Source organism: Vicugna pacos, unplaced genomic scaffold (assembly GCF_048564905.1).
Source record: "Vicugna pacos unplaced genomic scaffold, VicPac4 scaffold_116, whole genome shotgun sequence".
NCBI classification, from domain to species: domain Eukaryota; kingdom Metazoa; phylum Chordata; class Mammalia; order Artiodactyla; family Camelidae; genus Vicugna; species Vicugna pacos.
In genome coordinates this window covers 87425-102130 of record NW_027328796.1, presented here as the reverse complement: position 1 = coordinate 102130, position 14706 = coordinate 87425, and the positions used below count along the sequence as shown (strand labels likewise).

The window sequence follows — 14706 nt, the reverse complement described above, 5'->3', positions numbered from 1 at the left end:
AACCAAATTTTGTCCATTAATTTTAGATTTACCGGTTTATGGACAAGTCTCCAAAAAAAGAATTAGAGGCCTCTAACCTCTGAATACTAAGAAAGTAAAGTTTAAAAAAATTATGGGGGAGAGTATACCTCAGTTGAGAGAGTATGTGCTCAGCACGCATGAGGCCCTCAGTTCAGTCCCCAGTAACTCCATTTAAAAACTTTTATTTAAAAAAAAGGAGAATTAAAGGAAAAAGATGGAGGACTACAGAATTTTTTTAGAGAATCCACTCAGATTTAAGATGGGGAAAAAATATCCATTTCTCACAGGAAATCTTGAGAACTATGTAAACCGGATCTGAGTTGTCTAGTCTTTAACATTATTCATGAATTCATATTACCAAGTCTTAAAACTACCTGATAACCCACAGTGGTGATAGTGATCATAAAACCTGACAATGCGGATCGAACTCTGGCTAGGACTGCTCTGTTCTGACATCTCTGCCCCTGAGGCCTCACCAGGCTGAGAGCACTAAATTTTGTCATTCATGAGCATCTCGTGTAAGTCTTCCATTTATGCTTCTCAGTCTCCTCTCACCAGCCCCTCTGAGGGAAGCACTGTTATCATCTTCCCCACACGCAGATAAGGTCACTGAGGTACAGAAACTAAACCTGCTCCAGATCACATCGGCATTAAAGGACGTCTGTATTTCTGCTGTTTTGCGATTGACAAAGGAATCTGAGATATCAATACAAGATAGACTGTTAAATAATCAAGTCTGTCAGCTCTTCACCTCAAAGAGCAGATACTATAAATTCCTGATGTAGGATGAGGCTGCCGCCACAAAATGACTCAGCTAGAAATTAATATCCAAGATGAAGCAGCGGATACACATAAATATTCATGACTGTCAACTCCTCTCACGGGTCTTGGCCCTTCACTGCCTGAATGGGGGTGAAATCCCCACCCGTGTCTGGGAGGGTAGCGCGGCTCTTCCAAGTCTCACCCAGGCTTCACAGGCTGTTTCCCCCTACAGACTGTCCTAAATGATTAAAAAGCTCACAAGATTTTTACACCAGCCAAAACTGAAAGACATTTCTGCATATGGAGCACTTTCTCAGGCTTAAACCATTTTTGCCTACACTCAGCAAGGGGGAAAAAAGAAACATGACTCTGCAAAGTCTCTTAGCCTTACCACTCACAGGAGTTGAATGGTCTCAGCACAAGATGACCCTTCACATTACAGGATGAGAACAAAATAAAGCCGCCCCAACAACAAGCACTCCCAGAGACAGCGCTCAGCAGTCTTCTGCACACTCACGGTTGTGCAGCCCTCACCACCATCTATTTCCAGAACACTTCATCACCCCAATAGAACACCCCTGTCACTAGCAGTCACTCCACAACCCCCCTCCACCCAGCCCCTTGCAACCATCATCTGCTCTCTGCCACTGCATGAGCCAATTCTGGGCATTTCTAAGATCACTGAAATCAACAATATGTGGCTGTTTGTGTCTGGTTCCTTTCAGTTAACGTGCTGTTATCAAGGCTTTCCCATGTTGAAGTGGTATCAGCATGTCTCTTTTTTTTTGAAAATGTTAAACTTTATTAGAAGGTGGTAAATACTATCAAAAATAGTAGAGTGGGGTATAAGGGATGGGGTTTCAAAGGGAAAAGGCCGGGTTGAGCAGTCAGGGTGGACTACCCAGAGCAGATGGCTTTTTTCATATTCCCCTTTATTTATTTTTTCTTTTTTATTCACTCTTATGTCTGAATAATATTCCACTAAATGGAGATACTACATTTTGTTCTTTCATTCAGCAGCTATATATGGATGAGGTCCAGAAGAATGAGTGTAAGTGGTGGCTAGCAGGGATGGCATTTAAGCAAAGGGCAAGATGTGCTTTCAAAAAAAAAGTGAACAATCAGAGGCACAAGGAAATTCAGCGCGTTTCTGAGAAAGTGCATGGTTGCTTCAGTAGGACTGCCATGCAGGGCTGTGGGGGATAGTGACAGGAGACACAGTGAGGGAGTCACCTAAGAATATCCCCACTGCAAGCAGCTCAGCCAATTCTCCTCCCTCATCCTGTATTTTAGAGACATTTTTGCTAGCTTTTCTCTTATTTCAAGTAACAGTACTTTAGTTACACATCTGATCATCTGCATCAGACCACATTAGCTCCAAGCCACAGAAAATCATTCACTGACCGGAGCAGCTCCAAGACATAACATTGATGGACCAGGGAGTCCTGCAGCATCCCATCCTGCAGGCACAAACCACACATGTTCCCTGGTGATGTCCGGAAAGTAAAATGCATGGAAATATCTCACTGCTGCTGCACGACATCTGCCCACAAATTGCCCCCAAATCATGCTGGCACAGCACTACTCAACCCTCGCACTACCCCCCAAAAAAAAAAAAAAAGAGAGAGAGAGAAAAGAAAAGAAAAGAGAAGAAAAGAAAAGAAAAGAAAATATAAGAAAAGAAAAGAATAAAGCTAAGAAAGCAAATTTAGGCTCTTCCATTGAAAACCAGCAACCATCACTGCCAGTATCTGAGCTGGAATGATCCTGACTTCAAAAACCACTGTGCAGTTACTATTCAAATGTGACAGACATATATGTATTTCACTTAGATGATATTACAATAGGATTTTTCTTTTCAAAATTTCCAGTTGCAACAATAGCACAAGAAAGTTTATGTTTCATTTTTTAAAAAAAATCAATTATTTTCCACTTTGTTAATTTTGAATCTATTATTATTTTATAAAGGGAGCTATGCTGCAGATTATAAACCAAATATCTGGCTTCTGCAAACAAGACCTATATGACTTCACTATTTCAGAGCAAGCTTTAATGATGCTTTCAAATTGGGGGCGCTCACTAACAGCTCTTTAAATACTGTCAAAGATGTGCTATTATGTAGTGCAAAGGGTCTACCTACACATCAACTCAGAAACCAAAGAAACTACACGAAAGCCTTAGTTTATCATTTTAAAATATTCCTATTATTTTGAATATTAAATTTCTTAAAGATAAGATATTTTTTGAGAAAGACATCAGTTGTATTAAATTTCCTCTCACCAAGAAAGCAATCTTTATCAAGAATTACTACCCCTATGAAAATCCAAAAAACAGGACGTTTCTAGCTAAGTTAACTTACAGATCTCAACACAAGCCTAAATCCTATCTGCTCTCACTTGAACGAGCCCAGCAAAGTCCTGGGCTACTCTGGAACTTAGCTCTTCTGTTCCATATGTTGGCAGAGCTAAGATCATCACACAAGGCAGGGAAGGAGAGAAGAGGTAAGTCCACCTGGCGGCCTCCATCTGTTTACTTCCAGCCACAAGGTGTCGCTAGAGCGACCCCGCTAACAAGCCCTCCACACAAGGAAACCCGGCATCCACTCTGCCCCTGCGGTCCCCAAGCAGTCCCGTTGCCCCTCTCCCACTGGTGGCCTCCGAGCCTGTGAATGGTCTTCTAATGACCCTCCCAGTTGGTCACACCCTCCCCCTCTTCCCCGCTACACACACACACACACACACACACACACACACACACAGCCAAGGCAGCCTTCCCAAAGCACAAATTTGATTACATCTCCCCCACTTCAAACCCATCAGAGGCTCCCTGGTAGAGTTCTAGCCCCACCCCCGACCCTGCTTGTCCATCCTCACCTCAGTACCAGGTCCCCAGTGACCTCAGGGGCCCCGTGACCTGCTGCTACTTCCCACTAGCCTCCAGGCTCATTTTAACTGTTTGTCAAGGAAGTCTTCCTTCCCTCCAACCTCCGCACTTTGGATTAGGTGCCCTGCTGTGTTAATAAAACATTTTAATCTAAGTCAACTTCTGACACTGCTAAGCTCTCAAGAAGCAAGTACATTTTGCTTACTACTGTAGGTCAACCCCATCTCCCCTAGACACTCAGAATTGCGTGTGTTGTGAATAAAAGAATGAAGGGGTGGGACTCAAAAGGACAGGCAGAGTTGCTCTCCTAAGGGTCACTTCCTGCTGACACCCTTCACTGCCTCTTCTGTGTCAGTTCTAGTAAAAACCAAGCTCCTCCAAAGCCCTCCACCCCTAGGCCCTCTCCAGTGTCCTTCAAAGCAGGGTCACCCACCACCCTGGACCACACAGGGCAGTCTCCACGAGTCCTCACCCCACAAGCCTCCAGGCCTCTACCCAGGCTGCTCCTGCCACCTGAGTCACCCTCTTGATTCCTTCCCCTGGCTGACTCTTACTCTGTCCTCAGAACTGAATGTAGAGCCAATTTCTTCCAGGAAGTCCTCCCTGATGATGTCCTTTAGCTCTTGGCTGGCTCCATCTACAGCAACACTGCTTGGCGACCAACTGGTATTTGTCCACCTGCTCCTATGAGACCATGACCTCTTGGAGGCCACGTGGGAAAAAGGAGTGAGGTGACAAGAGGGGTGGGAAGAGCAAACAGGAAAGTCGCAGCTCAAGTCCCAAATTCAAGGATTCTGTCTCAGATAAAAAGAATAAACTGTTTCATACGTGTGTCATTTGGCTATGATTTTTGTGGCTCATGGAAAACAAGAGCTTGGTGTTCAAGCCTGAAATCCAAGTTACATGCAAAGAAATGTATATATTCATATCCAAAGGAAACCAGAGCTGCTCAACAACACTTTGCAGTTAAAATCCAAAGGAACTTTGATAAAGGCAATCTCCCTCTCTCTCTTTATTTTTATTTATTTATTTTTTTTGGTATCATATAGTTTTAGAAGTATTTGTATAACTAAGTGATGGCTACAGCCTATGATTCTGCACTGGAGTGTTTGGGGCTAAGGAAGCCCAGATTACATGCACTGTGTAAATGCAATCACACCAACACAATGACAGGTGCCCTAGTGGCTGAGCTGAAGTTCCAAAGCAGAGAACCTTATGTTGGAAGACAGCTCTCAGTAGAAAGTAAGAAATGCAATGTTCTGTACTCAATCTCATTAGCTTTATGAGCCATTAACAGATAGTATGTCTTGTCTAATGAAACCCCAAAATATATTGTCATCTTCGATTTTCTCCATCTGACTGTTTTATGCTAAATTTGGATATCAAACCCTCACTCCATACGGAAAGCTCAGGCCTTAGCTGCAGCACAGTTACATCCCGTGGAAGAAAGCCGATCAAGGGAGAACAGGAGAGTTTCCCTTCAGAAGCTGCTAAGTGTGGTTTTGCACCTGTATGTCATTTACAACCACGCCATCGTCAAAGGAGTAAGACCTTACATCTGTGGGGCAAAAAGCACTGCGGTGGTTCTGAACCATGAAAGAACACTGAGCTTTGTGCAACAGTCCTGAGGCACTTAAAGCGTACTTTCTCTGAAAGGCTCCGAAACTGACTCACTTCACCATTTCAGGTACAACCGGAATTAGTAGAGAGAACATGCCCTTGAAGTCTGACAAGGCCCTGCTGGAATCCTGCTACAGCATTTACTAGCTGCTAAATGAACCAATTCCTTAAACCTCTGAGGAGGCTTCCCAATCTTCAAAACGGGGCTGCCACCGCCCACTTGGGAGGCATGGATGTGAATGCAACACGCAAGTAGGGCGGCCGACTGGTACGTGACACGGGGCCTGGCTAGTTTCCCTCCGCTGCCCTTCTCCCCCTTTAAACTTGCACTGTTCCCCCTGGTAAGGGTGAAGCCCCAGGAACAGACTGCCCGATTCTTCTGTATATCCCCGGATACATACCTTACCCTTAGGAGGTCAGAAAAACAACTGCCTCCTCCCCAGTCACTATCAATATTCTTAAGAGTCTGGGTTTTTTTAACTCTATGTTTCAGGGAGACTATTCAAGAATTGTTCAACCACCGTTCTCCAGGTTGGCTCCTCTCCCAACGCCCATCCCTTCTTACCTCAAATCTTCTGTCTGATTGCCTTTTGTTCGTGGGAAAGAGAGTCCGCTAGGGTGCGGACTATCTAGGCCTCCCTCCCTTCATCACAGGAGAGTGTGACTACATTCTCCCAACTCCCCACTCCGACTCCAGCTTCTGAGGAGTTTCCCCTTCTGGACCCTGCAGCCTCTGGATCGTCCCAAGACGCGCACACGTGGCCAAAACCCTCTCTTCAGATTTCTTCCTGGGTGGGCCTGCCCACCCCCCAGAACCTTAAGGATAAATGCCATTGCTCTGAAAATCACAAACGCCGCTGTCTGACACACCAAAGCTGCATGGTCCGGGCTTTCCTCCAAACCAGACACAGCCCTGCCCCCCCTCAGACACAGTCTGCACCTCTTGAGATGAGCTGATCCACTTGCACGGCTGTGAACACCAGCTAAGAATGACGAATCCCAATGTGTATCTCTAGTCCAGCTCCTTCACCTGAGCCCCAGGCTCATAGACACGAGTGCCTCTTGGAAGTCCTAACTTGGATGACAAATGGCATCTTAAAAATGCCATATGTCAAAAAAAAAAGGCCTTATGTCCACCATTTACTCTAGACTTCGATTCCTGGCAGGTACCTCCCAGGCTCCCCATTTTAGTAACAGCCCCAGCACCCACCTAGGTGTTTGAGGTCACATTCAATTTCCACTGTTCCCTCCACCTGGCCCTGCCCTGGAATCAGTCTTGTTATTTCTGTCGCTAAGCCAGTCTCAAGTCTGGTTCTGCAGGGAGCACGATGGAAACCCACAAGCTCACAGCAAGGTGCACTGAGTCACAGTCCTCCGAAGGGAGTTCCCTGGAGGGGGAGGCATCTCCTGCTGCCAGTCACCTCAGAAGGCACTGGATTCTCACAAAGAAGGACCAGAAAAAGGACTCAAGGATCTCCCGTGATCTGAGGTTTGAAGGGCCCGAGGTCTGGGGGAGCTCCTAGTTAGCTGACACTCCTGTCAGTGAGCAGATGAGGATGGTAGGAACCCAGGCAAGTCTGTTCTCGCTCCGACCCCTTTTCTCTCGGGAGCCACGGGAAAGGCCAGTTTCCAGGGCACAGACCGGCCATCACAGATCCCAGCCTGCATTTGCCAACCCAGACAGCCTAGACTCCTACTTGCGACTCTTACTTCTGTTCTGTTCCCCCCCAGAATGTGATGGACTCTTTCAGAAAGTCTGGACTGTCTCAAGCGAGACCAAGTCAGTGAAGGATGAAGTGTCCACATTTGGACCAGAGCATGAAAGGAGAAACAAGGCCTCATGTCCAGCATGACGGTGGTGGCCAAGCCCTTTCCCTGGGTGAGATGAACCAGGGTCGGGGTGAGAATGCAAGGTCCCTTCACGGCTGACAGGGGTGTTGGAGACTCACTACCGCAAAATAACCACACGGCCGTCAGTGGTGGACATCAGCTGCAACAGACACAGAGTCAGCTATTTACTGCCAAAAAGGGGTAAAAGTAAAGGCCGGTGCAGGGAGGCCTGCACGGCTGCTGAGGCAAACCACAGACCTGGCTCTGAATGCCCACTGGCTGAAGCAGAGAGGAAGCTACGGTCCCCTTTAGCGGTCCCTGTGTCCACCAGATCCAAGTGAACCAGTTACTTAGGACAAGGCAATGTTTTCCTGATACTTAGAAAAACCAGCCTCATAAAGGGAACAAAAGAGTGGCATGGTTTTAGGCCCGCTCCTGCCCCTCTATGAATGCAAAGTAAAGTAAATGGCACTGGGAAGGTGAATGCAAAAAAAAACCAAAAAACAAAAAACCGGTGACTGCTTCCTCCAACAGCGTCCCCTGCAGCTGCTCACCCCCGAGCCGGCCACTTCCTCACCAGTGACCGCCGGCCAGGAAGCGCCGTCACGCACGTCACACAGCGACAGCCAGGAACCTCGTGCCGAGCACGTTTGTGTAAAAGCCAGAATCAAGCAAGGTGCTGCAGAATTTGACTTTCCAAGTTTAAATACTCCATGAAAAAAATCCCTCAGCAGCCGCCTAAATCAATTCGCATCTCACTTCTTCAAAACAAATAAACAAAATTAGTAAGAGAGCATTTGTTACCAAATATAAGGACGAACTAACAGGTTCCTCAAAGCAAGGACTTTAACATATATCAAACTCCAGTGGGTGATGTGCTAACATAGCAAAAATTCCAAAAAAGTAGAAAATAAGATGACTAGGATAATATACGAATCATGGCAACTGTTAAGTTTTTGCTTTTTATAGCGATGGAGACGGCACAGAGGGCGATCTGGCTATTCCAATGCAGGGTGTGCACAGCCCACATTTTCAGACCCAACAACATGCTCAAGGGGTGGTATAAGGGAAAAAGGAAAATAGAAAAAGGAATAGAGGAACAGCCAAAATTAGAAACACACGAGAACAAAAATGACTTTGACAGCATTTACAAGAAATTACGTCAGTGTGATGAGGACAGGGACGCAGGGACGGTGAGACCCACCCTCACCTCCTGATCCAGGGAAGGCAGGGGCCTGAGGGGAGCGATGCTGCCGGGGGACCCCAACGTGGTCAGCGCCCCAAACCAAAACTTCACCTAGATGCGTGTAGACAGCTTTTGAGCTACAAAATGTGGTCGCATTTCAAGCTGGACAACTTTACTCACTCCCACCAAGAGGAACAGGGGAGAATTAGGTTCTGCTCCTGAACCAAAGCATTGTTTAAAAAATTAATGACTGTGTAATAGTAAAAGCAACAATGGAGTAAAAGTCACTGGCGGAGAACGTGCTTGACCCGATCTCATTGGCCACGTTATCTCACTGACGTTCAGATGCTGGCTGAGCCCTTATGGTACCAGAACAGACAGACCCACCAGGAGGGAGGTTTAATGCGCTGCTGTATTTTGATGCCGGCAGCCATGCCTGGTACACGAGGTTCTGGGTAAACAATGGTGACAGTGTCAACCACTATGGGCTAAGCACACATCCAGCTACTCCGCCAAATCCCAAGGGCAGACTTCAAAAGGCAAAAACAAGCTGGCATTCTCTGTTGGCTCTGCAGAATCAGAGCCAAGCAGTTGCTGAGCAAAAATGTCACCAGTGCCTCCTATGACAAAATAGGAGGCACTGGCGTGGGGCTGGGGCAGGGTTCCAGGCTTCCACTGATCACCCACCAGTCTGTCCAGGGGGTGAAGGAGGTCCCTGCTTTCATTGCACCGATGCACCTACCTTGAATGACGCCTTAGGACTCAACAGGAGGTGACAGGTGAGGTGAACGGAGCCAGCCTTGGTGTAGCACGGTTCTGGCAGCTATGCCCTCAGCAGTGCCCAGTTTCCTAAACCTGACACCTCATCTCCAAGGAGCAGAAGTGTAGTGTGGGCATGTAGATCACAGGGCCCTGTGAGGACAAGTACAGATCATGGCCACGACATGCCTCTCCCCTTCCTTAAGCCATAGAGGAATGTCCGGGGAGGAAGTGAAAATTATTCCAGAGCCTGCCAGGCACCACACGCAGGTGGGACACGGATCCCCTGTGTCTGTCATTCACAGGACTGGTGTGGATTTTCTTTTTATCAATTCTCTGGCATCTTCTCCTCCATCTTACCAACAACAAGAAAGTAGAATCTGACCTTAGAATCACAGAGCCCCTCCTGCACAGCGGGCCCGGCAGCACGTGCCATGTCCTCCGACCGTCACCTGTGGGACCGCCGTGAGCGCTCTCCAGACTCAAGGCCCGAGGCCGTAGGCCGGGGGGACACAGCTCACCTCACTCTCCCCAGTAAAGGGGGACCACCTCTCGGCAAAGACGTCTCACCCTCTTCTGCCCGAGGGACAGCTTGAAAGATACACAGGGAAACATAGTAGAGGGTGAGGGGTTAGGCAGCCCAGAAGAGATCATCTGCACTTCCAAGGCAGAGTGGGGTCTTTGACCTAATCACAGGGACAAAGTGAGGACGAATTTTTCCCTGCTGTGTCCCATACACCGTGACATGCCTTTCCCTGCGTAAGGAGCTAATTCGGAAGCCCCTGGCAGTGTTTCTGATGCCCTAACTTGGCATGGTGGCTGTCAGGCAGGGGAGAGGGCCTGAGCCGTGCTGGTGCTGGGCCTGGGAGGCAGGAGACATCGGCTCCACCCTGAGCTCAACCAGCACCTCGTTCTGCGTCTCGGGATTCAGAGTCTCATTTATAAGCAAAGGGATGAAACTGTCCCAGGACAGGCTGTCCAACAGGAATGAAATGAGAGTCATGTAAATAATGTTTCTCAGTTGCCACGTTTAAAATGTAACAACAAAAAAAAAAACCAAGTAACTGATTTTAAGAACAGACCTTACTTATTCTACTGTATGTAAAATACTATCATTTTGACGTGTAATCAATATAGAAAGTAACAAGATAGTTTATATTCTTTTTACTAGACAAGTTTCAGCGTCTGATGTGCATTTGACCTACAGCACATCTCAGCTCAGACCGGCCTCCTCCCCAGCACTACTAACAACAGTAGCTGTGGCTACTCTATTGGACAGCAACTCCAGGGGTCCCCCCAAGTGTCCTGGCTGAAAGAGGGGAGTAAGTGTCCACACTAACCCTAAAATGATCTCTCTGAAACAAAGGCGGATTTAGTTTTAAACGTCTGAAAACCGGCGGGCTACACCTCCTTCCCGCCTTGGCTACAAGAAAGCCCTCCTCCTTGATGATCCCATTCTGGATGTAGGGAAGCAATCTGTCACACAGCCAGGGTGGCCCGGCCTTCAGGTTGACTTGCCTGCTGTCTGTGTCCAGTCCCACGAAGTCCTCCTTCTCAAATAGGATGTAGAGGAGGGGGGTCTTCTCCCCAGAATTTTCGGGGTCCCCATCCAGCCACTTGGACTTGGGCAAGATGAAGAGTGACTCAGTGAAGTCGTCGATCCTCTTCTCCACCACCCTGCAGTCCTCGTAGATTGAAGGCCACGTCGGTGTGCGGCTGCTCGGCCACCTCCCCATACAGCACAAAGACAAAGAGCTGAGAGTCGTAGAGCGTGGTGCCATACAGCTCCTCTGTGCGTGGAGCTTCTAGAAGGTCTTGGCCAAGAGGCAGTCAGTAATGGTGACAAGGCCCATGACATTGCGGTGGGTCTGGAAGTCACTCCATCCATTCTCGGGCGCATAGAGATACCTATAATAGATACAGAGTGCCCACTGGGAGCCGCACGGTCTGATCTGGCTCACCAAGGAGATTCCATTATAGATGCAAAAGAAATTCTCTAAGATGATCCCCACGGGTTGGACCACAATCGGGAGAGTCTGGTGGTCCTCAGCGCACTGCATGTAGTCAGGGGCGTTCATGTTGCAGGCGCTGCCGAGAAGGGAGGGTAAATCGATGTACATACTGTGCTGTGGGCTGCGGGCCTCACTGGGATGCGGCGACCTGGTGTGCACCAGCCAGAAGGCAAGGGAAGTCCAAGCAAATCGGGGATAAGTTTGTCCTCAGCGTCTGCACATGGCTACTGAAGCTCAGATCACATTACCCAGCTTTTGGTCTAGGCTTCCATCCCCTGCAGAAAAGGATCATTTCTTGTTTTCTGTTTCCAAGCACCTAGGCAGGCCCTGATGCAAAGTCGGTGCTCAAAACTGCTGAATAAATGAATGAATAAAGGAACTGCTTCCCCACCCCTCAGCAGGATATAATGCAAAGAACCATAGTAGGATCAAAATATCTGGATTTCAACGCCAATTTATTTGAACTCCTAAGGTGCAGAATAATGGGTAAGAAAACTTGCTTTGGGGAGGAGGGTACAGTTCAGTGGTAGAGCACGTGCTTAGCATGTTCAAGGACCTAGGCTCAATCCTCAGTACCTCATTTTAGAAAAATGAAACAAATAAATAAACTTAATTAACCCCCTCAAAAAATATTTTCTCCATTCAAAATTCAAAAAAAAACCACCTTGCAATTGACACAACATTGTAAACTTGACTATACTTCAATTAAAAAAAAAACTACTTGCCTTACAAGAATATATCTGGATTATGGAAGTTTGCAAATGTAAAATGCCTAGGGTACCATTTGCATAAGAAGAAGGAACTGTACAAATGTACTATCCCTCATTTATGAGCTATTTTTCCTTTGGGGAGATTATAACCTCTCAGAGATATTTTTCTCATATTAAAAAAAAAAAAGAAAAAGAAAACATTACCTGATTCTCCATACTGCTGAAGAATCAGATAACCCTATGAAAGCATCTGACCCACAGAGTTTATTCAATAAATGTTTGTTGAATGAATGAATAAACAAGCAAAGTGAATGCTGCTCCCTGCCACAGACCATCATAATGGTACTGCTTGGAAATGCCATGCCCACGTTCCACCCAAATCTTCACTAACCACGTGGGTGACCTGGGCAGACCTGTGTGCTTCTCTCAACACCAGTTTATTCATAAATAGAAATGAGGGCAATAACACAAACCTAAAAGGGTTAGTGAGTCACGAATGAATAGTACCCCAACTTTGCAAGATGGAACTATTAAAGAAAATTGGGCAAAGAGTCCATAGGCCCTCTCCATATTATCTCTTACAACTACATGGGAATCTACATTACATCTAAAAATAAAAAGTCTATTATTTTAAAGAGGCTATTGAGTTTAAATCAGCTCACCATCTCAAATAAGGAACACACAGTACAAATAAGAGAATGCGCAGCCCATGAGATGCACTCAGTAAATATTCCCACTGAACCCACTGGTCCCTCCAAATTCAGAGCATGAGGATGTGTCCTCGTGGCCAGAGGCCACTGCACCTGAAGCTAAAAAAGCTAATGGTCCCCACTTTCAAAAGCCCCTGCCACCAACCTAGGTCTAATTTTGTATTTGTAATTTTTTTTCTTTTTATAAAATAGAAATCCCCAATTGCATAGCCTTCAGGTCACCAAAACCTGACCACAGAGATCATGATGGCAACCCTCCTTGGTGAAACAATAAAATGAAAAGCCATTTCCACAAGACCTGTGTGTAAATCTACTAGGGAACTTCATCCTGGACTGAGAGGAAGAGGACTGGGGAGGAGGGGGCAATCTGAGGCACACAGACCCATGGGCCACCTGTCCCACGATGGACATTACACTCAACCCTCACCCTCCAGGAACTTCAAAATACACACAGACAGAGTGATGTGGACAATATATATGTATTTTTAAAGAAATTCCGACTCTCTAGCAGGTCTTGTATCTACCGAGACACAAATGGCTTATGTGTATAATGTTTCACAAAAGCCTTAAAACATTACCACCCCAACTTGACACATTAAGAAACTAGGGATAGAGGTTTATCACATTGTGCAAGATTAGAGAGATGCCACATCAGACACTGTATTTAAACCCAAGCCTTTGCTCCAGTGCTCACACAAGAAAGTGTGACATACTGCCCCTTTCCTGCCCTCTCCCTGCAATAAATCTCTGAAGAGTCTTTTCTGTGCCACGTGGAATCACAATCACATCAATTTACCACAAAGAGCTATGTGACTCCTTGGAGGACGTGTCAAAATCTAAAGGGTTGTGATGGGAGGAGAGATTTGAATTTTCTGTTTCTCAAAGGAAACATGGCTTTAAAAGAAACTGAAAAGCACTTATCTAGTCTAAGCCCTCATTGTGTAGAGAAGGAAATGGAGGCTCAGAAGAGATGAGGAAAGGGACTTATTAACAAATATTGCCTCAGTGCAGCACCAAGCCAGCCCTGGGCCCTTCTGGGGGAGTACCTGGAAGGCCCAGGAAAATGATTGTTAGAAAAAGGAAAGAGAAGAAGCATACAAGGCCCTGTCTCTACACCACCATACCATGAAGTTCCACCAAATTATCCAGTATTGGGTGCAGCCAAAATTTAGGTGGGCTAAAGAGGTTATAGAAACCTGGAAGTCTCAACCATAGTGGAAATTCCAACATTTACTGTTTTTTTCCAAGTTCAAGCATCAGTTCAGTGGGCGCTCCATACGAGGGACTACACGAGGCCTGGAGTTCTCCCAAATACAGATCTGTATTATCACGTGTGCAAACCACACACAGGCCCACCAGAAGAAAAACGCCCACACATAAGATGGAACTACTGAAACAGAAAAGAGCCAACCAGCATATATTGCTAGCAAAAACGGTGCTGCTAGAAATAGACTCATGGACATAGAAAGCAAACTGTTGTTAGCAGGCAGGAAAGGGAGGATTAACAGATACACATTAATAAATATAAAATAAATGACAAGGACCTACTATATAGCACAGGGTACTATTTTCAATTTCTTGTAATGAGTTGTACTAGAAACAATCTGAAAAACATTTATATACATATGCATAAGCTTATAACTGAATCTCTGCTGTACATCTGAAGCTAACATGGTAAATTTACAACACTTCAATAAAAAATAATTTTATATAATAAGTAAAAATAAAAGCAACGCCATAAAAAAAAAAGTAAAAGAACACGGTAATCCCCTTAGCTGTAGGTGGTGGAGAACTCTGCAAGCACCAAGTCCACTCGAATACTCCAGCACTGGCGGTCTCTCATTCTAACCATCAGAGAATCACTTGGCTTCTACGAGGTTACTTTTCTCTTCAGTGAAAGGCTACAGTTCCATCTAATGATGTATTGAATCTCATCATTCACAAACCCAAGAATTAATGAGGATTTCCCATAGGCCTGGCTCTGGACAGATGAAAAGATAGGGTCCCAGATATATTCATGTGTAGAAGAAGTTTATGCCACAAAGACATTAATTCTTCCTGCTTTGATAGACAGATTCATTGCAATTCTGATTAGAATTCCTCCCAGATATTTCATGGAATGTAACAAGTTAATTTATGGTCAGGAACAGCCAAGAAACTTCTTTAGAACCACCACTGGGAAGGGGTGGATAGGTCATGCATTTCAACTGGTC

At 46.0% G+C, this 14706-nt stretch overlaps 1 protein-coding gene across 1 annotated transcript in view; it reads right to left on the bottom strand.

Annotated features, from left to right (window-relative positions):
• The window catches only part of LOC140694982 (uncharacterized), a 151108-nt gene that overhangs the window by 135096 nt on the left and 1306 nt on the right, over nucleotides 1–14706 (bottom strand). The gene's annotated exons all lie outside the window — the stretch shown is intronic.